The following is a 15,921-nucleotide window of genomic DNA, read 5'->3' on the forward strand; positions in this document are numbered from 1 at the left end:
CACCAGCCCCAGCGCCAGCGCCTCCTGCTGGCCAGGGTGGAATAGCAGCTCAAAGACAGGCACAGCCAGCACCAAGACTACTGGCAGCTTCAATGCAACTGCCGCATGTCCAGGCACAGACGCCACTGGTGCCCCCTGCAGGTTATGGTCAGATTGCACAACCTGCACAGCCAGTACCTCAATTGTATATTCCTCATCAAACACCTTCCATTGTACCACTGGCTGGTGATTCAAAATTAAAGAAGTCAGGACAGAATTACAGGGCATGGGTCAGTGAGGTTGGACTTTTGCTACGCAGAGAAGGTACTCACATGATGGTGTTTAATCCTCCTGCCCAGCCATGGACTCCTGACATATGGGACTTGGATAATAGAGCATGCACAACATTATTGATGTCAATGGACACTGAATTGCAGCTCACGTTTTCACATGATGCAACTGCCCAACAAATTTGGACTCAGTTAGAGACATGTTATCGGCCTACATCAATTGAGTCTACATGTTTACTTTTGTCTGAGTTCCATGGTTCCAGATTAAAACCTGGTGAACATATTGGAGCACATTTGACTACAATGAAAGGTATTAGAAAAGAACTGGGCGAAAAAGGCTATCCTATTGATGATTTTCAAATGATCAGCATTATCATCAATTCTTTGAATCATGAGTGGAAAGATGCTATTTCCAAGATCAATCAAGTGCCTATTGCTCAACGCACAGTGGATCATGTATGCAGAATTTTAGCCGAAGAAGAGGCACTTATGCAAGCTGCACCACATTTAAGGGAACCACCTGCATCAAGAGCTTCAGCGAGGCGTGCCTTCCGTGGAAGTACCTACGTTCCAAGGATGCCAAGATGCTACATCTGCAATCGTGTGGGACATGCCACCCGGGATTGTCCCCAGCGAGTTCCAGCCCCCGTCACATACCAGCCCAGAGGAACAGATTCCAGAGGAGGCAGAGGTAGAGGCGGACGACAAGGTCGTGGTCGTGGTTCCAGGTGTGATTCACAAGCTCCACTTGTCACATTGGTTGTGACCAACGATCCACAGCCTCAACCAGAGTACGACAGACGACTTCTTTGGACTTTGGACAGTGGAGCAGCATTACATGTTACCTACAGAAAAGAGCTTTACACTGAGATGCACGAGCCTGAACCTGAACTTCGTGAACTTTACTCTTTTTCCAATCATCCTGTTCAGGTCATGGGAAAAGGAATTGTCTACATTGAAGAGCTTGATGCTCTCATTCCAAATGTTTACTATGTTCCGTCTGCCAGTAGTAATTTGCTTAGTCAGAGTCATTTGTCTAGGTTTTCTCATTTTCAGGTCCACCATCTTGAAAAAGCAAGTTATATAGTCAAAGACGGAGATATTGTTGCTGAAACCATGTTGATTGGTGGTGTTTATTACTTAAAACCAAAGCCTAAGCAGCAAGAACAGGCAAGTATACACGTTCCAAAAAGCACAGGCCCAGAGAGAGACGTCCCAGAGAGAGATCCTGTTGCTACTCCAAAGGTTCCTAATAATGATAAAAATACAAAAAAGACACAGGTTGCTCACAGCAAGCCTGGGGTTCCTAACAAAAATGCTAATGTTGAGAATTCACTAACAGGTAAACCTTTGCATTCCAGGTGTATCCATAAGTGGCACAGAAGATTGGGTCATGCCAGTTTCCGTGTTCTGAAGAAGATGCCAGAGTTCGCAAGAGGTTTGGATCTAAAGGGGTGTAAGGTGTTTTTGGACTGTGCTGTCTGCAAGAAAGCCAAATCTAAAGCAGCAGCAATCCCAAAACGCGCTACACGCCTGTCAACACGCATTTTTGATTTGGTACACACTGACATAGTTGGTCCTTTTGCACCAACACTTGGTGGTAAAAGATATGTCTTGACAATCGTTGATAATTATTCTAGATATGGATATGTATATCCTATGAAAGAAAAATCTGAGACCTTTCAGATCTTTAAAGACTTTGCTAGTCTTGTCTATACCCAATTCGAGGTCAACATTGCCAGAATCCAGAGTGATCGCGGTGCTGAATTCATGTCTCAGCGTTTCCAGGACTGGATGCGTGAGAATGGGATAGTACATCAGACATCTGCTCCTTATACTCCAGCTGAAAATGGGGTGGCAGAACGCAGAAATGGGGTTTTGCAAACCATGATGCGTTGCCTCCTTGAAGATGCTAACCTCAGTCTTCCATACTGGGGTGAAGCTATCAAATATGCTAACCATATCATCAACCGTACTTGGAGTAGTGTGATAAATCAGACTCCTTATTTCATGTTGTATGGACACAAGCCTGATCTCTCACATCTCCATATTTTTGGTTCATATGCTATGGTGAATATTCCTTTAGCCCAAAGAAAGAAAGGGGGTCCTGCAGCAAAGAGGATGAGATTTATGGGCATTGATGATAATTCAAAATGGAGCAAATACATTGACTCTCATCATGTTATTGTGGTTTCACAATCTGCTACTTTTGAGGAAGATGCTGACTGGTCCAGGATTCATTCTAATGATCCTGGAGTTTATTTTCCTAGAGATGATGTTGCTGATGCCACACAACCTGATGATCAAGATTCACAGGAGAATGTTCCTTCCACAAGTTCTTCTCAACCTACTGTTCCGTCTTCGCAAGCCGCTGATGTTGCTGCTGGCGACGATGATGAAGACGAGGACGACACGGAAGAAGAATGGACGGTTGGCCCGAGACGTTCCAAGAGGTCCACAAAGGGAATCCCTCCAAAACGTTATTCGTGGCAAGTAACAAAAACACCTGTACCTTTGATTTGTAATGTTACACTTCCACCTGAGAAGTTCACACAGATCAAACATCTTCCTGAATCAGAACAAGATAAATGGTTTGAGGCAATGCAGGCTGAAATGGACAGTCTAAAGAAACTCCAAGTGTTTACGCCTGCAAGCCCTCCAGCAAACAAGAAAGTTATTGGTACTCGATGGGTCTACAGGATCAAAAAGAAGCCGAATGGTGAGTCGTTGTACAAGGCCAGACTCGTAGCCCAGGGTTTCGCTCAACGTTATCCTGAGGACTATACAAATACATACTCACCCACAGTGCGGACTGAAAGTGTGAAAATTGCTTTAGCCACTGCAACTATCCTTGGCCTGGAAGTTTTCCAGTTCGACGTTGAAACGGCTTATCTACACGCTGATCTTGATGAGGACATCTACGTCAAAGGTCCTCCAGGTTTCAGACAGCAAGAAGGGGATACCTGGTTTCTACACAAAAGTCTTTATGGTCTGAAACAGTCTGGTTTAATGTGGTACTTATGTCTTTCTGACAAACTAAATTCAATGGGCTTTATTAAGTCCGAAACAGATGAATGCGTGTTTACCAAAAGATCCGGTAATAGGTATGAGATAATTCTTGTTTATGTCGATGATATTGTTTATATTGGTCCAAATAAGCAGATGAGTGAGGTTTTTGCTAAAGCTTTACAAAAGTTTTTCACGTTGAAGTCTTTAGGGTGTATTAACACTTATTTAGGTGTTCAAATTACCAAGACTCAGAAGGGGTTTAGTCTCACACAAGAAGAGAAGATTGAACAACTGTTACATCACTGTAACATGGAGGACGCTAAGCCTGTGAGTATACCCATGCAAACTGATTTTCACATTTTGGCACATGAACCAAGTCCTGAGTTCGAAGATCAAACACTATATCGCTCAGTCATTGGGGCGCTGCTGTATATTAGTAGTTGGACTAGACCCGACATTGCACTTAGTGTTAATCTTTTATCACGACACGTAGGCAAGGCAAAACAGTTTCATTGGACATGTGTTAAAAAGTTATTGAGGTATCTAAAACACACCAAAGACATGAAGTTGTTGTTGGAACCCACACATACTGACTATGCAGAGTTATGTTGTTTTGCAGATTCAGATTGGGCGAGTGATAAGAAGTCACGGAAAAGTACATCAGGTTACATGATGTTTTTAAATGGATGTCCTGTTTACTGGCATGTGCGTAAACAGAATTTTGTTTCTTGTTCCTCTACAGAAGCTGAGTATGCTTGTGTGTCTGATGCATGCAATTCTTTAACCTGGTTTGATGCTTTGGTCACAGATATCTGGACACATCCGATTCGACCAATCACAGTGATGGAAGATAATGAATCTGTGGTTTATATTTCTGAAACACGTTTTACAGGTTCAAGGTCCAGACACATTGACATCCGATATCAAAACATAAGGCAACTGGTTAAACAAGGTTTTGTGACGTTACAGTATGTGCCTACACGTGATCAAATTGCTGACATGCTGAACAAACCACTTCCTACAGCCCAGCATGAGTATCTGCGTGAGAAGATGTGCCTTACTTGAGTCTTCACTTTGCTGACGAAAGAAGGGGAATGTCACTGCACGTTTTTTTTTATGTTCGTCAGAAAAGTTCATTTCTAACTGTACATTTCCCCTGCTCTCTGCACCTGTTGTGATAACTTATCTGGTAACCATAGTGAATCCCATATGACTAGCTATGTTATGGTTTCAGTCTGTTTAGTGCGCATGTCTAGAGAAAGTTCTGGGTTGTTATCTGTATTGTTTTTTTCTCTTTGCTGTTACTGACTGTTACGTTAGGATGTAGCCCAGCTAGCTCTGTATAATATATATTTAGTTTTTATATTTTTGTAAGTAAAAGGTATTTAGTAAGATTATGCGTCTTGTTTTTCTTGCCTTCCTGCAAGTGTATCATGCATTCTCTGAAGCACGGTCCGTCGCCCTCTACAAAGGTGATTTTTACCTTGACAGGGTCCTTGGTGCTCTGTGAGCTTGCTTGTTTTCTTGCAGGCGTTTCACTATCCAAGCTAGGTGACTTCACCAGCAATGATTATGTTACCTAGTTTGGTAGTGAGACGTCTGTAAGAAAACAAGCAAGCCCACAGAGCAACAAGGACCCCTCCTTTCAACCCTGAGCTACAAATATTCTCCTTTATTGGATCCTGGGTTAAATATCTCGCCCAGATTTCTCCCAAAATTGATGGATGGCATTCTTTGAGAATTCAAACATTTTGCATGCTCTTTGGGGGATGCCTTGACTGGTCCAGCTGTGAATTTATAATTCAATTGCTAAATATTGAATATAATGCGGCTGCGCAGGTAGTGATGGGAGCACCCCGATACTCCCGTATTACACCCCTCCTGCGTGAGCTGCATTGGTTACCGGTTGTCCTCCGGGTGAAATTTAAGGTGCTGATACTTACCTTTAAAGCCCTACATGGCTTAGGCCCAGGATACTTGCAGGACCATCTGCTGCCAGGAACGACTTCCCATCGCCCAGTGCGCTGACACCGAGAGGGCCTCCTCAAGGTACCGTCGGCTAGACAATGTCGGCTGGCGACCCCCAGGGGGAGGGCCTTCTCTGTGGGAGCGCCAGCCCTATGGAACCAGCTCCCCCTTGAGCTTCGGATGGCCCCAGATCTCCGGTCCTTTCGCCGCGGCCTTAAAACATTTCTTTTCCATCAGGCCGACCTGGACTGACAGGGATTTTAATTATGTTTTTAATTTTTAACTTATTTTAATTTTAATTTTAATTTATTCTACAAGGGCCATTAATTTAATTTTCTTTTAACTTCTGTATTATTGTATTTTATTGTTGTTAGCCGACCTGAGTCCTTTGGGAGATAGGGCGGCATATAAGTCCAATAAATAAATAAATAAATAAATAAATAAATAAATAAATAAATAAATAAATAAATAAATAAATAAATAAATAAATAAATAAATAAATAAATAAATAAATAAATAAATAAATAAATAAATAAATAAATAAATAAATAATATATTGAGAGATAGAGGAGGAACAACACAAGGTCTTGTTTGCCCCTAACATTGGATTATGCCTACAATCTCCAACAAACAGGCTATAAGGTGTGTCTGAAGATCTGATCTCCCTCTTCCCCCCCACCCACAATTATGTGGATTTCAATTTTACCCTTATAAAGAGCAGCCCTGCAGATACTGCCCGTGCATTTCACTAGCCTCCATACATCCAAGATAGTAAAAAAAAAACATACTGCACATGTGGAATGAATTTTAAAACTCCACAGTACCAATATTGCAGGCTTATCGTATTTTTTTAATTGACTTTTTGACTTCTCAAAATATGCTTACCGCGCCATTTTCCACCGTAGTTTAATAACAGCTTAACACCCGCCTCTGAAATATTTGTCCCTGTTACAATTCAAATGTTGAAGTATCTGAGGAAGGATCTGGTTAACAGATAAAATGGAATCCCAAGAATATTAAAAGCTCTTATACTACTGCGAGGTTCCTTAATGCGAGGTAAAAGGAATGTAATTTATGATTAGGTACCTTCTATTTGCCACCTCAACCTTGAAGAATTCATAGCAGTCTCCTGTCAATAAAACACCAGGACAATGAAGTCAATTTCACCCAGAAGTAATCTTATCAACCTTCTTTTTTTAAAAAAAAAATGCTTCCATGTTTGCTGTTTAATATGCAGTAAAAAAGTAACACATTGGTGTTCACATCCATTTCTTGATAAAGATGAAGCAAGATTTTATACGGTGTTGTCTATCTGATTTAACTTTGCCTCTTTCAGCTTTGCAGATAACTAGACCCAGAAAGTTTGTGCTATTTCATCCGTACTTTGAAGAAGAGTTGAACCACAAATTGAGTTGATGGGAAGCAATTAGTTAATTCAAGCAAAGCTGACAAGTCAGACGATGCTTTCCCTTAGTCTGATTGGCTCGTGCTGGTTAAAAATAAATACAAACTTGCTGAAATTTGGTAGCTGCGCAAGCCAACTCAGACTCACATCCTGATGCAGAGATGTAAATGGAGCAAACTATTTTTTAAAAATATATGGGATATTTCCCCCCCTGGCAGATGATGTATTTCACTCCTGCATGGCTATAATGAAAGGGACGCTGTGGCTCAGTGGGTTAGGACACTGAGCTTGTCGATCAGAAGGTCAGCAGTTTGGCGGGTCAAATCCTGAGTGCCGCGTAACAGAGTGAGCGCCTGTTACTCGTCCCAGCTTCTGCCAACCTAGCAGTTCGAAAGCACGTAAAAAATGCAAGTAGAAAAATAGGGACCACTACGGTGGGAAGGTAACAGCATTCCGTGCACCTTTGGCGTCTAGTCATGCCAGCCACATGACCACGGAGACGTCCTCGGACAAGCGCTGGCTCTTTGGTTTTGAAACGGAGATGAGCACCAGCCCCTAGAGTCGGAAACGACTAGCACGCATGTGCGGGGGAACCTTTACCTTTACTTTATGGCTATAATATATGTTTTTGTCTTTTGTTCTCCTCCTGCTAGACCTACAGTTTTTATGAAGTGGACATATCTAACCAAAGGGATAAGCAGAGTTGCAAGATCCAAACACATATGTTTTTAAGAGAATTGGTGTGATTCAGGTACTGGGCGAGACTGGCAAGCTGTTTTTCTACATCTCCCCTCAACAATAGAAGGTCCTTGACTGAGACCACATCCTTCGGCTTCTCTCCAGGTCTTCTACTGAGCATGGGATGTGATCAAGCCAAACTGGACCTAACCAACTCCACAACTTTATTGCCAGGTGCTTTATATCCAACAGGTCCTCTGCGTCTCCTATGACTTCCTTATCTCAGAGAAATCTAAACACCACACAGTCTTTATTCTAAACAACAGAACAGAATTATAGGGTTAGAAAGGGACCTTGAAGGTCTTCTAGTCCAAGCAAGAGACCCTATACCAGACAAATGGCTGTCCATTTTGTTTCCAGTCATGAACTTTCTTTCTTTCTTTCTTTCTTTCTTTCTTTCTTTCTTTCTTTCTTTCTTTCTTTCTTTCTTTCTTTCTTTCTTTCTTTCTCTCTCTCTCTCTCTCTCTCTCTCTCTCTCTCTCTCTCTTTCTTTCTTTCTTTCTTTCTTTCTTTCTCTTTCTTCACATGACATATTCATTCCCTATTTATCAATTAACTGTATTGTGTGTGTAATGTATTGGGATTTTTACTTGTACTGATTCACGTGTCTATTTAAATGCTGCTTAAGGGTTGCTCAATGGTGTGTCTGTGTAACGGTCTCTGACTAAGCCAGACTTGTTGTCTCCAAGAAGATCATTGGTAGATTTGGGGTGGGAACGCATTAGTTTAAACCTATTGGCCACTGCCTAGTGGCCAACTGTATAAGTAGCTGCACAGCAGCCACTGTTTCAGTTCTGTTCCTGTTTACTTCAACAAAGTATGTTCCTGTTTGCAACCTTCCATCTCGCTTATTGCCTGCAAACAACCGGCTACACAACAGTGTGAATGTTCTAAGCTTTGAGATCATTTATTTCTGTCTGTCTGTCTGTCTGACTGTCTGTCTGTCTGTCTGTCTGTCTGTCTGTCTGTCTGTCTGTCTGTCTATCTATCTATCTATCTATCTATCTATCTATCTATCTATCTATCTATCTATCTATCTATCTATCTATCTATCTATCTATTCTATCTTCTATCTGATGTAATGATCAAAGTTACATCATCTATTGATTTAGTGGATGAAATCTTTATTTAAATTTCTCACTAAAATCAAGGTGTTCACCTTTGATTGGACCTTTTGTTCCAGCACCTTGTTTCTTAAAATTATTAAAAAGTATTCACATTTTGTATCATGCATGAACCAGTGAAGCCCCCTTGATGATGGCCCATGTGCGCACCAGCCGAGATGTGGCCTCAAGTGCTTAGTTTCCCATCAATTTTTAAATGAATTATCTGGGAGCAAGCAATGGTTAATTTTGGGCCATGGGCTTTTCGATTAGAAGCCATGACCCCTTTTTGCCTGTTTGGCATGCTCTATACAACACCAGTGACATGCAGTGTGACCCTTGACATTGGATTCAACACAAAGTAACTCCTCAACAGATCTTGTAGACTCAGCAACCTCTTTGTTACAACACGGGACCCATTAACACAACATTTCTATCATTTTAAATCCGTCAGCTTTCTTTCTTTCTTTCTTTCTTTCTTTCTTTCTTTCTTTCTTTCTTTCTTTCTTTCTTTCTTTCTTTCTTTCTTTCTTTCTTTCTTTCTTTCTTTCTTTCTTTCTTTCTCTTTCTTCCTTCCTTCCTTCCTTCCTTCCTTCCTTCCTTCCTTCCTTCCTTCCTTTCTTTTTTTCTTTCTTTCTTTCCTCCCTCCCTCCCTCCCTCCCTCTTCCTCTATTCCTCCTTCCTTCCTCCTCCCTCCCTTCCCCTCTTCTTTCCTTTTTTCTTTCTCTCTCCCCTCTTGATATGTTTCCTTTCCATTCCCCCTCATCTTTGAAATCCACCCATTTGTGCCTTCCCTTCTGTTTTGACAAAACTTTCCACCATACCAGGTTTCCCATATGCCGGTGCAGCGTGCAAGGAATGTTTCTTTAGAAAGCGCTGATGCTAATTATAAATTTAATTTGCATTTTAATTAGAATGGTAGCAAATTAAAAGCATGGCAGCTGGAGAATTTTGAACGCTTTGCAGAGATTCGGTGTCAGTATCTCCCTGTTTCTGACTTCTCTTCTTTTCATTCCCCCACCCCACCCCTTGCACTATCTTTCATTCACACAAGCATATTGGCAATTCCTCCTTCCCATTTTTCTTTCTTCCCTTCTTTCATTTTGAGAGAAGACTGCCTTTTCTGTTCCTCCATTTCTCCTTCTCTTTCCCCTCCTGGATCAAGTTATAAATTATTTCTTTTTGTACTGATAAATAAAGCAGAATGCTCTTGTCTTATGCCAGGGACATCATGTACTGTGTACTGATAGCAAATCTTTCAAGGTAAGCTTTTATCTGTTCCTCTTCAGTTCTGCTTTGATTTGTTTTATCTGTTATAGGTATTACTCTCAGGAAGTGCATGTGTGTACACATGCACACACACACACACACACACACACACACACTGTCATCCTCTCTCTCTCTCTCTCTCTCTCACACACACACACACACACAAATTCATTTGAGTTTTCCACCTTCTTGATACAGGTAGCCTTCTGCTTACAACCACAGATTCTGTTGCTAAGTGAGACAGTTGTTAAATGAACTTGGCCTCATTTTATGACCTTTCTTGCCACGGTTGTTAAGTGACTCCAGTTGTTCAGTTAGTAACATGGTTGTCAACCAAATCTGGCTTTCCCATTTACTTTGCTTGTCAGAAGGTTACAAAATGTGTTCATGTGGCTCCAGTACACTGCATAAATACATGCCAGTTGCTAAGCATCCAAATATTAATCACGTGACCATGGGGATCCTACAATGGTCGTAAATACGAAAGTTGATAAGAAGTCACTTTTTTCCAGTGCTGTTTTAACTTCAAACGCTCACTAAATGAACTACCTGTACTTTTTAAACCACTTTCACTAATACTTTGAAACAAACAAGCAAAGAAACATTTTTTTCCCTAATAGACAGTATACAAATAGATATTTATAATAAACATACCAATAGAAGGTCTTGGCTTCACTGGTTGTAATTAAATCTTTAAATGTAACAGATGGAGAAACCACCAAATACATGAGGAATAAGTAAAATGGCTGACTCAAATTACATTTGCATTGTACTTAAGTGGAATGAAATTCATGTTTTCCTTTTTTTCATCTTACTTCCAGCTCATCCCTCCAGGCCAGGTATGACTGCACAGAACTATTGCTGATGCTGAAATATGTTAAGTATTTAGGAGGGAGGCTTGAATTTGCCCAAATACGCAATTCCGATTTATTCCTTTATATCATTTATATCCTATATGTTCAGAATGAAGAAGCTCAAGGCAGCTTATAGGATGCTCACGTACCCCATTCCCAGGTTTGTTGTGATGCAGCGTCAGCCTGTGGTTTCGACAGCTGAGTCGGACGATTCTGAGGAGGAGGAGGAGGAGGGGTTTGGACAGCCTTTGGTGTCAGAGGAAGATTCTGATGCACCGCAGAACTCTCAGCCTGGCCCCTCCCATCTTTTTCCTCCTCAGACCCAGCTGTGTGAGCATGAAGGATTAGAAGAAAACGATCCACAGCTGGCTCTGTTCAGGGATGCTAGGAGCATGAGGCAATCTGAGGACCCAGATTGTTGGGGGCAATTAAGCTGACTTTGTAATAATGCCGCTTGGGTGTGTGTGTGAAAGCCCTAATAAGCAGGCATATACATAGAATGAAGGCTACTGCTAAGCTTGTAAGCCGCCCTGAGTCTTCGGAGAAGGGTGGGATATAAATGGAATTTTAAAAAAAAATCTAGCAGAACTGAGCAGAGGAAAGCAATGAGGCAACTCGGGAGAAGGCAATGAGAAGCCACACCTTGGGACTGCTGTTAAAAGGGGATTGTGTGTGAGGTGCTGGTTGCTGAAGGCAACCATTTGAAAAGCTTCTGCTAGAGTCCTGGTCTGTTATTGTTTAACTCTTGTTTAACCTTTTTGGTTTAAGTCTTGTTTGAACTTTTTGTTTAACTTTTGTAAATAAATTTGGTTGGGTTAGTTCCAGCCTATTGATTATAAAAAGGGGTTGTCCCTGACATTCAAACAGGGCCGGTTGTAGGCTGGAACAGAACAGGTTTTTATCTTTGTAACTCCACAAATTTGGGTTGCGTAGGATAGACTGAAAGATAACAGTTGTTCCAACTTTGCTCAAGACTCCAACGTAGGGTCCTAGTGGTATGATCCACACATTCCTATTCCTCATCTCAATAATGTTTAAACAAAATAAAACATAGAATATTGAATAATAGGATTGGAAGGGTCCTTGTAGTCTTCTAGTCATGCAGGAGACCCTATACCATTCTGGAAGAAAGATTTGCTTCAGTGCAGAAGGAACTGCAGAAAGACGCAAGAAAGTCTCAGCAACGGTGTTGATATCGGATGGAATCGCTTCATGGAATTCAGCTTCTCAGTGACAGGCTTGGCTGGGTAAGAATGGTATAGGGTTTCCTGCCTGAGCAGGGGGTTGGACTAGATGACCTCCAAGGTCCCTTCCAACTTTTTATTATTATTATTATTATTATTATTATTATTATTATTATTATTATTATTATTATTATTATTATTATTATTATTATTATTATTATTATTATTATTATTATTATTATTATTATTATTATTATTATTATTATTTTATTATTTTATTATTATTATTTTATTATTATTATTATTATTATTATTATTATTATTATTATTATTATTATTATTATTATTATTATTATTATTATTATTATTATTATTATTATTATTATTATTATTATTAGTTCCCAAGTCCTTGTCTGCCTATATGATCAGGAATAAAGTTGTTGTTGTTGTTGTTAGTTGCGAAGTCGTGTCTGACCCATCATGACCCCACGGACAACGTTCCTCCAGGCCTTCCTGTCCTCTACCATCTTCTGGAGTCCCTTTAGGCTCACGCTTACTGCTTCAGGGACTCCATCCAGCCACCTCCTTCTCTGTCGTCCCCTTCTTCTCTTGCCCTCAACCTTTCCCAGCATTAGGCTCTTCTCCAGTGAGTCCTTCCTTCTCATTAGGCGGCCAAAGGATTTGAGTTTCAGGAATAAAGTATGTCACAAATATTTATTAGCTTATCAAAACATGAAATATAAAAACACAAAGAAAAATGAAAATCATGGGAAAATAGGGAAAGAAGAGGAAAAATGTGTAGGGTGAAAGAGAAAAGAAAAACACTGGCATCTGATTCTTTTTGCTGCAGTAATAACACCCCACCTCCACTATTTACTTCTACATAATCATATTTACTAGCCCCTTCTATAACAACAAACCTATCTAATCAGCAAAACCAAAAATCAGAGTTTCATTTTAGGGGACTAAAGTGAGATCTCTGTTCATTCAAAACGTACATGGAAGTTAATGATATAAAATTCTACACTATTCCATACAGGCCGTCTCTGAGTTATGACCAGTCATTTAGCAATCAAACAAAGTCATCACAGATCTTCCTGGGGTCACTTATGGTCTGGATCTGAAGTTCCAACAGCTGCTGCCCCTGTGGTTATACAACAGCCAGATGACTTAGAATCAAAGGGCTGGAAGGGACCTTGGAGGTCTTCTAGTCCAACCCCCTCTCAAGTCAGGAGGAGCCTTATACCATGCCAGTCTATTCTGGAAAACCTCCAGTGATGGAGCACCCACATCTCCAGGAGGCAAGCTATTCCATTGATTAATGGTTCTCACTGTCACAAAATTTCTCCTTCCTTTCAGGCTGACTCTGTCTTTGAGAAGCATGGAGCCAACGCTTCATGTTCATCCCTCTGGTGCCTTAGAGAATAAGCCAATCCCCTCTTCTTTGTGACAGCCTCTCAAGTACTGGAAGACAGCCATCATGTCCCCCTATTCCTTCTCTTTGGTAGGCTAGATATTCCTAGCTCCCTTAACCATTTTTCTATGATTTAGCAAGGATGGAATGCTGTATTTTTGTAGCGGTGCTTCAAACACGAACAAGGGGTGCTTTTCAATCAAAATAGAGCTGGAAGGGATGGTGGAGGTCTTCTAATCCAACCCCCTGCTCAAGCAGGAGATCCTACACCATTTCAGACAAGTGGCTGTTCAGTCTCTTCTTAAAAACCTCCAGTGATGGATCATCCACAACTTCTGGAGGCAGGTTGTTCCACTGATTAATTGTCTGTTAATTGTCTTTTGTATTGGTTGGGCATGGATGGAAGAGAAATAGTAAATAGTCTTGAATGAAAAATAGAGGTCTACTCTTAGTTCATGAAATCACATCACATCCAAATGGCCAGTTTCCCTATGGTGTGGTATCTTGGTCATTTCTATTCCTTCTATCTGCTTTTGCTCCCTCACCCCACCCCCTGTGTCCTTGTTCAATAATTTCCCTTAATTGATTGACAGATCTGATAGACCCCACCAACCTCTCTCACACTTGCATGTAAGTTTTCAAATAAGGACTTGTATGCCCATTGACCTTGTCGCCTCATCAGGTATCAGAAAATGAGCATGCAGATCGGGGAAGGAGCCCATTAGCCAAAGAAGCAAGCTTCCTCATGTTGCCTAAGGTGTAACAAGCTCTGACAGCTATCTCGACAATCTCGGTTGGAAGCCATGGGGGCTGGGGGAGACCCCAAATGGTGAAAGCACATGGCAAGCAGGATGGTTTTGGCTTAAAACGTAGCTGGGATGAAGGGGATGCTAGAAAATAGTGCAGGTAGTCCTCTAGTTAGGACCACAACCGAGTCCCAAATTTCTGTGACTAAGCCAGGCGGTGGTTAAGTGAATTTTGCCCCATTTTATGCTCTTTCTTGCCACAGTTGTTAAGTGAATCACTGGAGTTGTGAAGTTAGTAACATGATTGTAAAATGAATCTGGCTTCCCCATTGGCTTTGCTTGTCAGAAAGGATACTACAACCAGGAAGGAAGGAAGGAAGGAAGGAAGGAAGGAAGGAAGGAAGGAAGGAAGGAAGGAAGGAAGAAGGAAGGAGGGAGGGAGGAAGGAAGGAAAGGGGAAGAGAGGGAGGGAGGGAGGAAGGAAGGAAGGAGAGGGAGGGAGGGAGGAAGAAGGGAGGGAGGAAGTACGTAAGGAGGGAAGAAGGAAGGAAGGAGGGAGGGAAGAAGGAAGAAAGGAAGGGGGGAGAGAGGGAGGGAGGAAGAAGGGAGGGAGGGAGGGAAGGAGGAAGGAAGGAAGGAGGGAAGAAGGAAGGAGGGAAGAAGGAAGGAAGGAAGGAAGGAAGGAAGGAAGGAAGGAAGGAAGGAAGGAAGGAAGGAAGGAAGGGCATCCCTCTCAAAGTTATTAGGACTGAGATATCCCAAAAGTGCTTTTTCAAATGTTTTTTGCTTCTCATCCAAGAAGTGTCTTCAGCACTGAAGCTTCTCGGATGAGAAGCAAAATGTCTTCAAAGTCCAGTTGCCTTTTGAAAAAGCACTTTGGGGACAACCATGACCTGGAGGACTGAGAATCTCCATAGACTGAGATATCCAATGAAGCAAAGACGAGCAGCCTTTATTTGCGGTAGGTATCCTCTGGGAATAGCCTAATTCCCCTTTAAAATTTTCTAAACTGGTGGCCATACGACGGCACCAAATTCCAGACTTTACTTACGCATTTTGAAAATAAATTGCTTCTTTTTGTTCATCACGGATCTCCCTGTGTTGGGTTTTGAAGGATGATTCCCATCTTGTCTGGGTTTTGTTTTTGTTTTTTTTAATTTTGAGAAAATGTTCTTTGGCAGTACATTTGTTCAAAAAAATTCTATTACCTACATATGTTATTTGCCCCAAGGGAAGAAACGTATTGTATTGAGATATTCTTACTTTAAAAAAAAGATTATTAAACCTAAATATATACTGTGCACCAACACCCACACATATATGCTGATGGCAGACTTTGTGCCGTTTTGACCTGATTTCCAGAGACAAGCTTGGGAGGAAATTGTAATAATCCTTCATAGTCAGGGTTTTACTCATTCAACTACTATATGAGAATATCCATCTGAGAGTCATCAAGGTCACCTATCCAGAAGAACACTTACTAAAACACGGGTAAAAAGCAGCAGTGCACTTTAACCCCACTGCATGTCAATTCATTGATCAAGAGTCTCTTCGATCCAACTTATCATTCTCCTAGGTTTGCTGATACTCTCTTACTCATCTTGTTCTAGACGAGTGGCTGTCAGGCCTGTCCTAGCTTGGGCATTCAGGAAAGGAAAACCCTCAACTTCATTTGTAGCGAAAGGTATACTTTTACTGATGCCAAGTGGTTACAATGTAGCAAAACCAGATCTGACGATTTCTCGCTTAGTCCCCGTAATTTTCCTTTCTCCCAAGCCCTCCCCCCTCCCTTGGTTATCTTGGTTATCTTTGGAAATGTAATGTAATGTAATGTATTGTAATAGAATAGAATAGAATAGAATAGAATAGAATAGAATAGAATAGAATAGAATAGAATAGAATAGAATAGAATAGAATAGAATAGAATAGAATAGAATAGAATAGAATAGAATAGAATAATGG

The 15,921-nt window shown here is 41.1% G+C and overlaps 1 long non-coding RNA gene across 1 annotated transcript in view; it reads right to left on the bottom strand.

Moving 5' to 3' along the window:
- Nucleotides 1-8,946: 8,946 nt before the first annotated feature.
- The window catches only part of LOC308673720, a 144,489-nt gene continuing 137,514 nt past the window's right edge, over nucleotides 8,947-15,921 (bottom strand). The window contains exon 2 of the long non-coding RNA XR_014027725.1: nucleotides 8,947-9,124. This is a non-coding gene — a long non-coding RNA (uncharacterized lncRNA). The remainder of the gene's footprint in view (nucleotides 9,125-15,921) is intronic.

Source organism: Vipera berus, assembly GCF_964194415.1.
Source record: "Vipera berus genome assembly, chromosome: 12".
NCBI lineage: Eukaryota > Metazoa > Chordata > Lepidosauria > Squamata > Viperidae > Vipera > Vipera berus.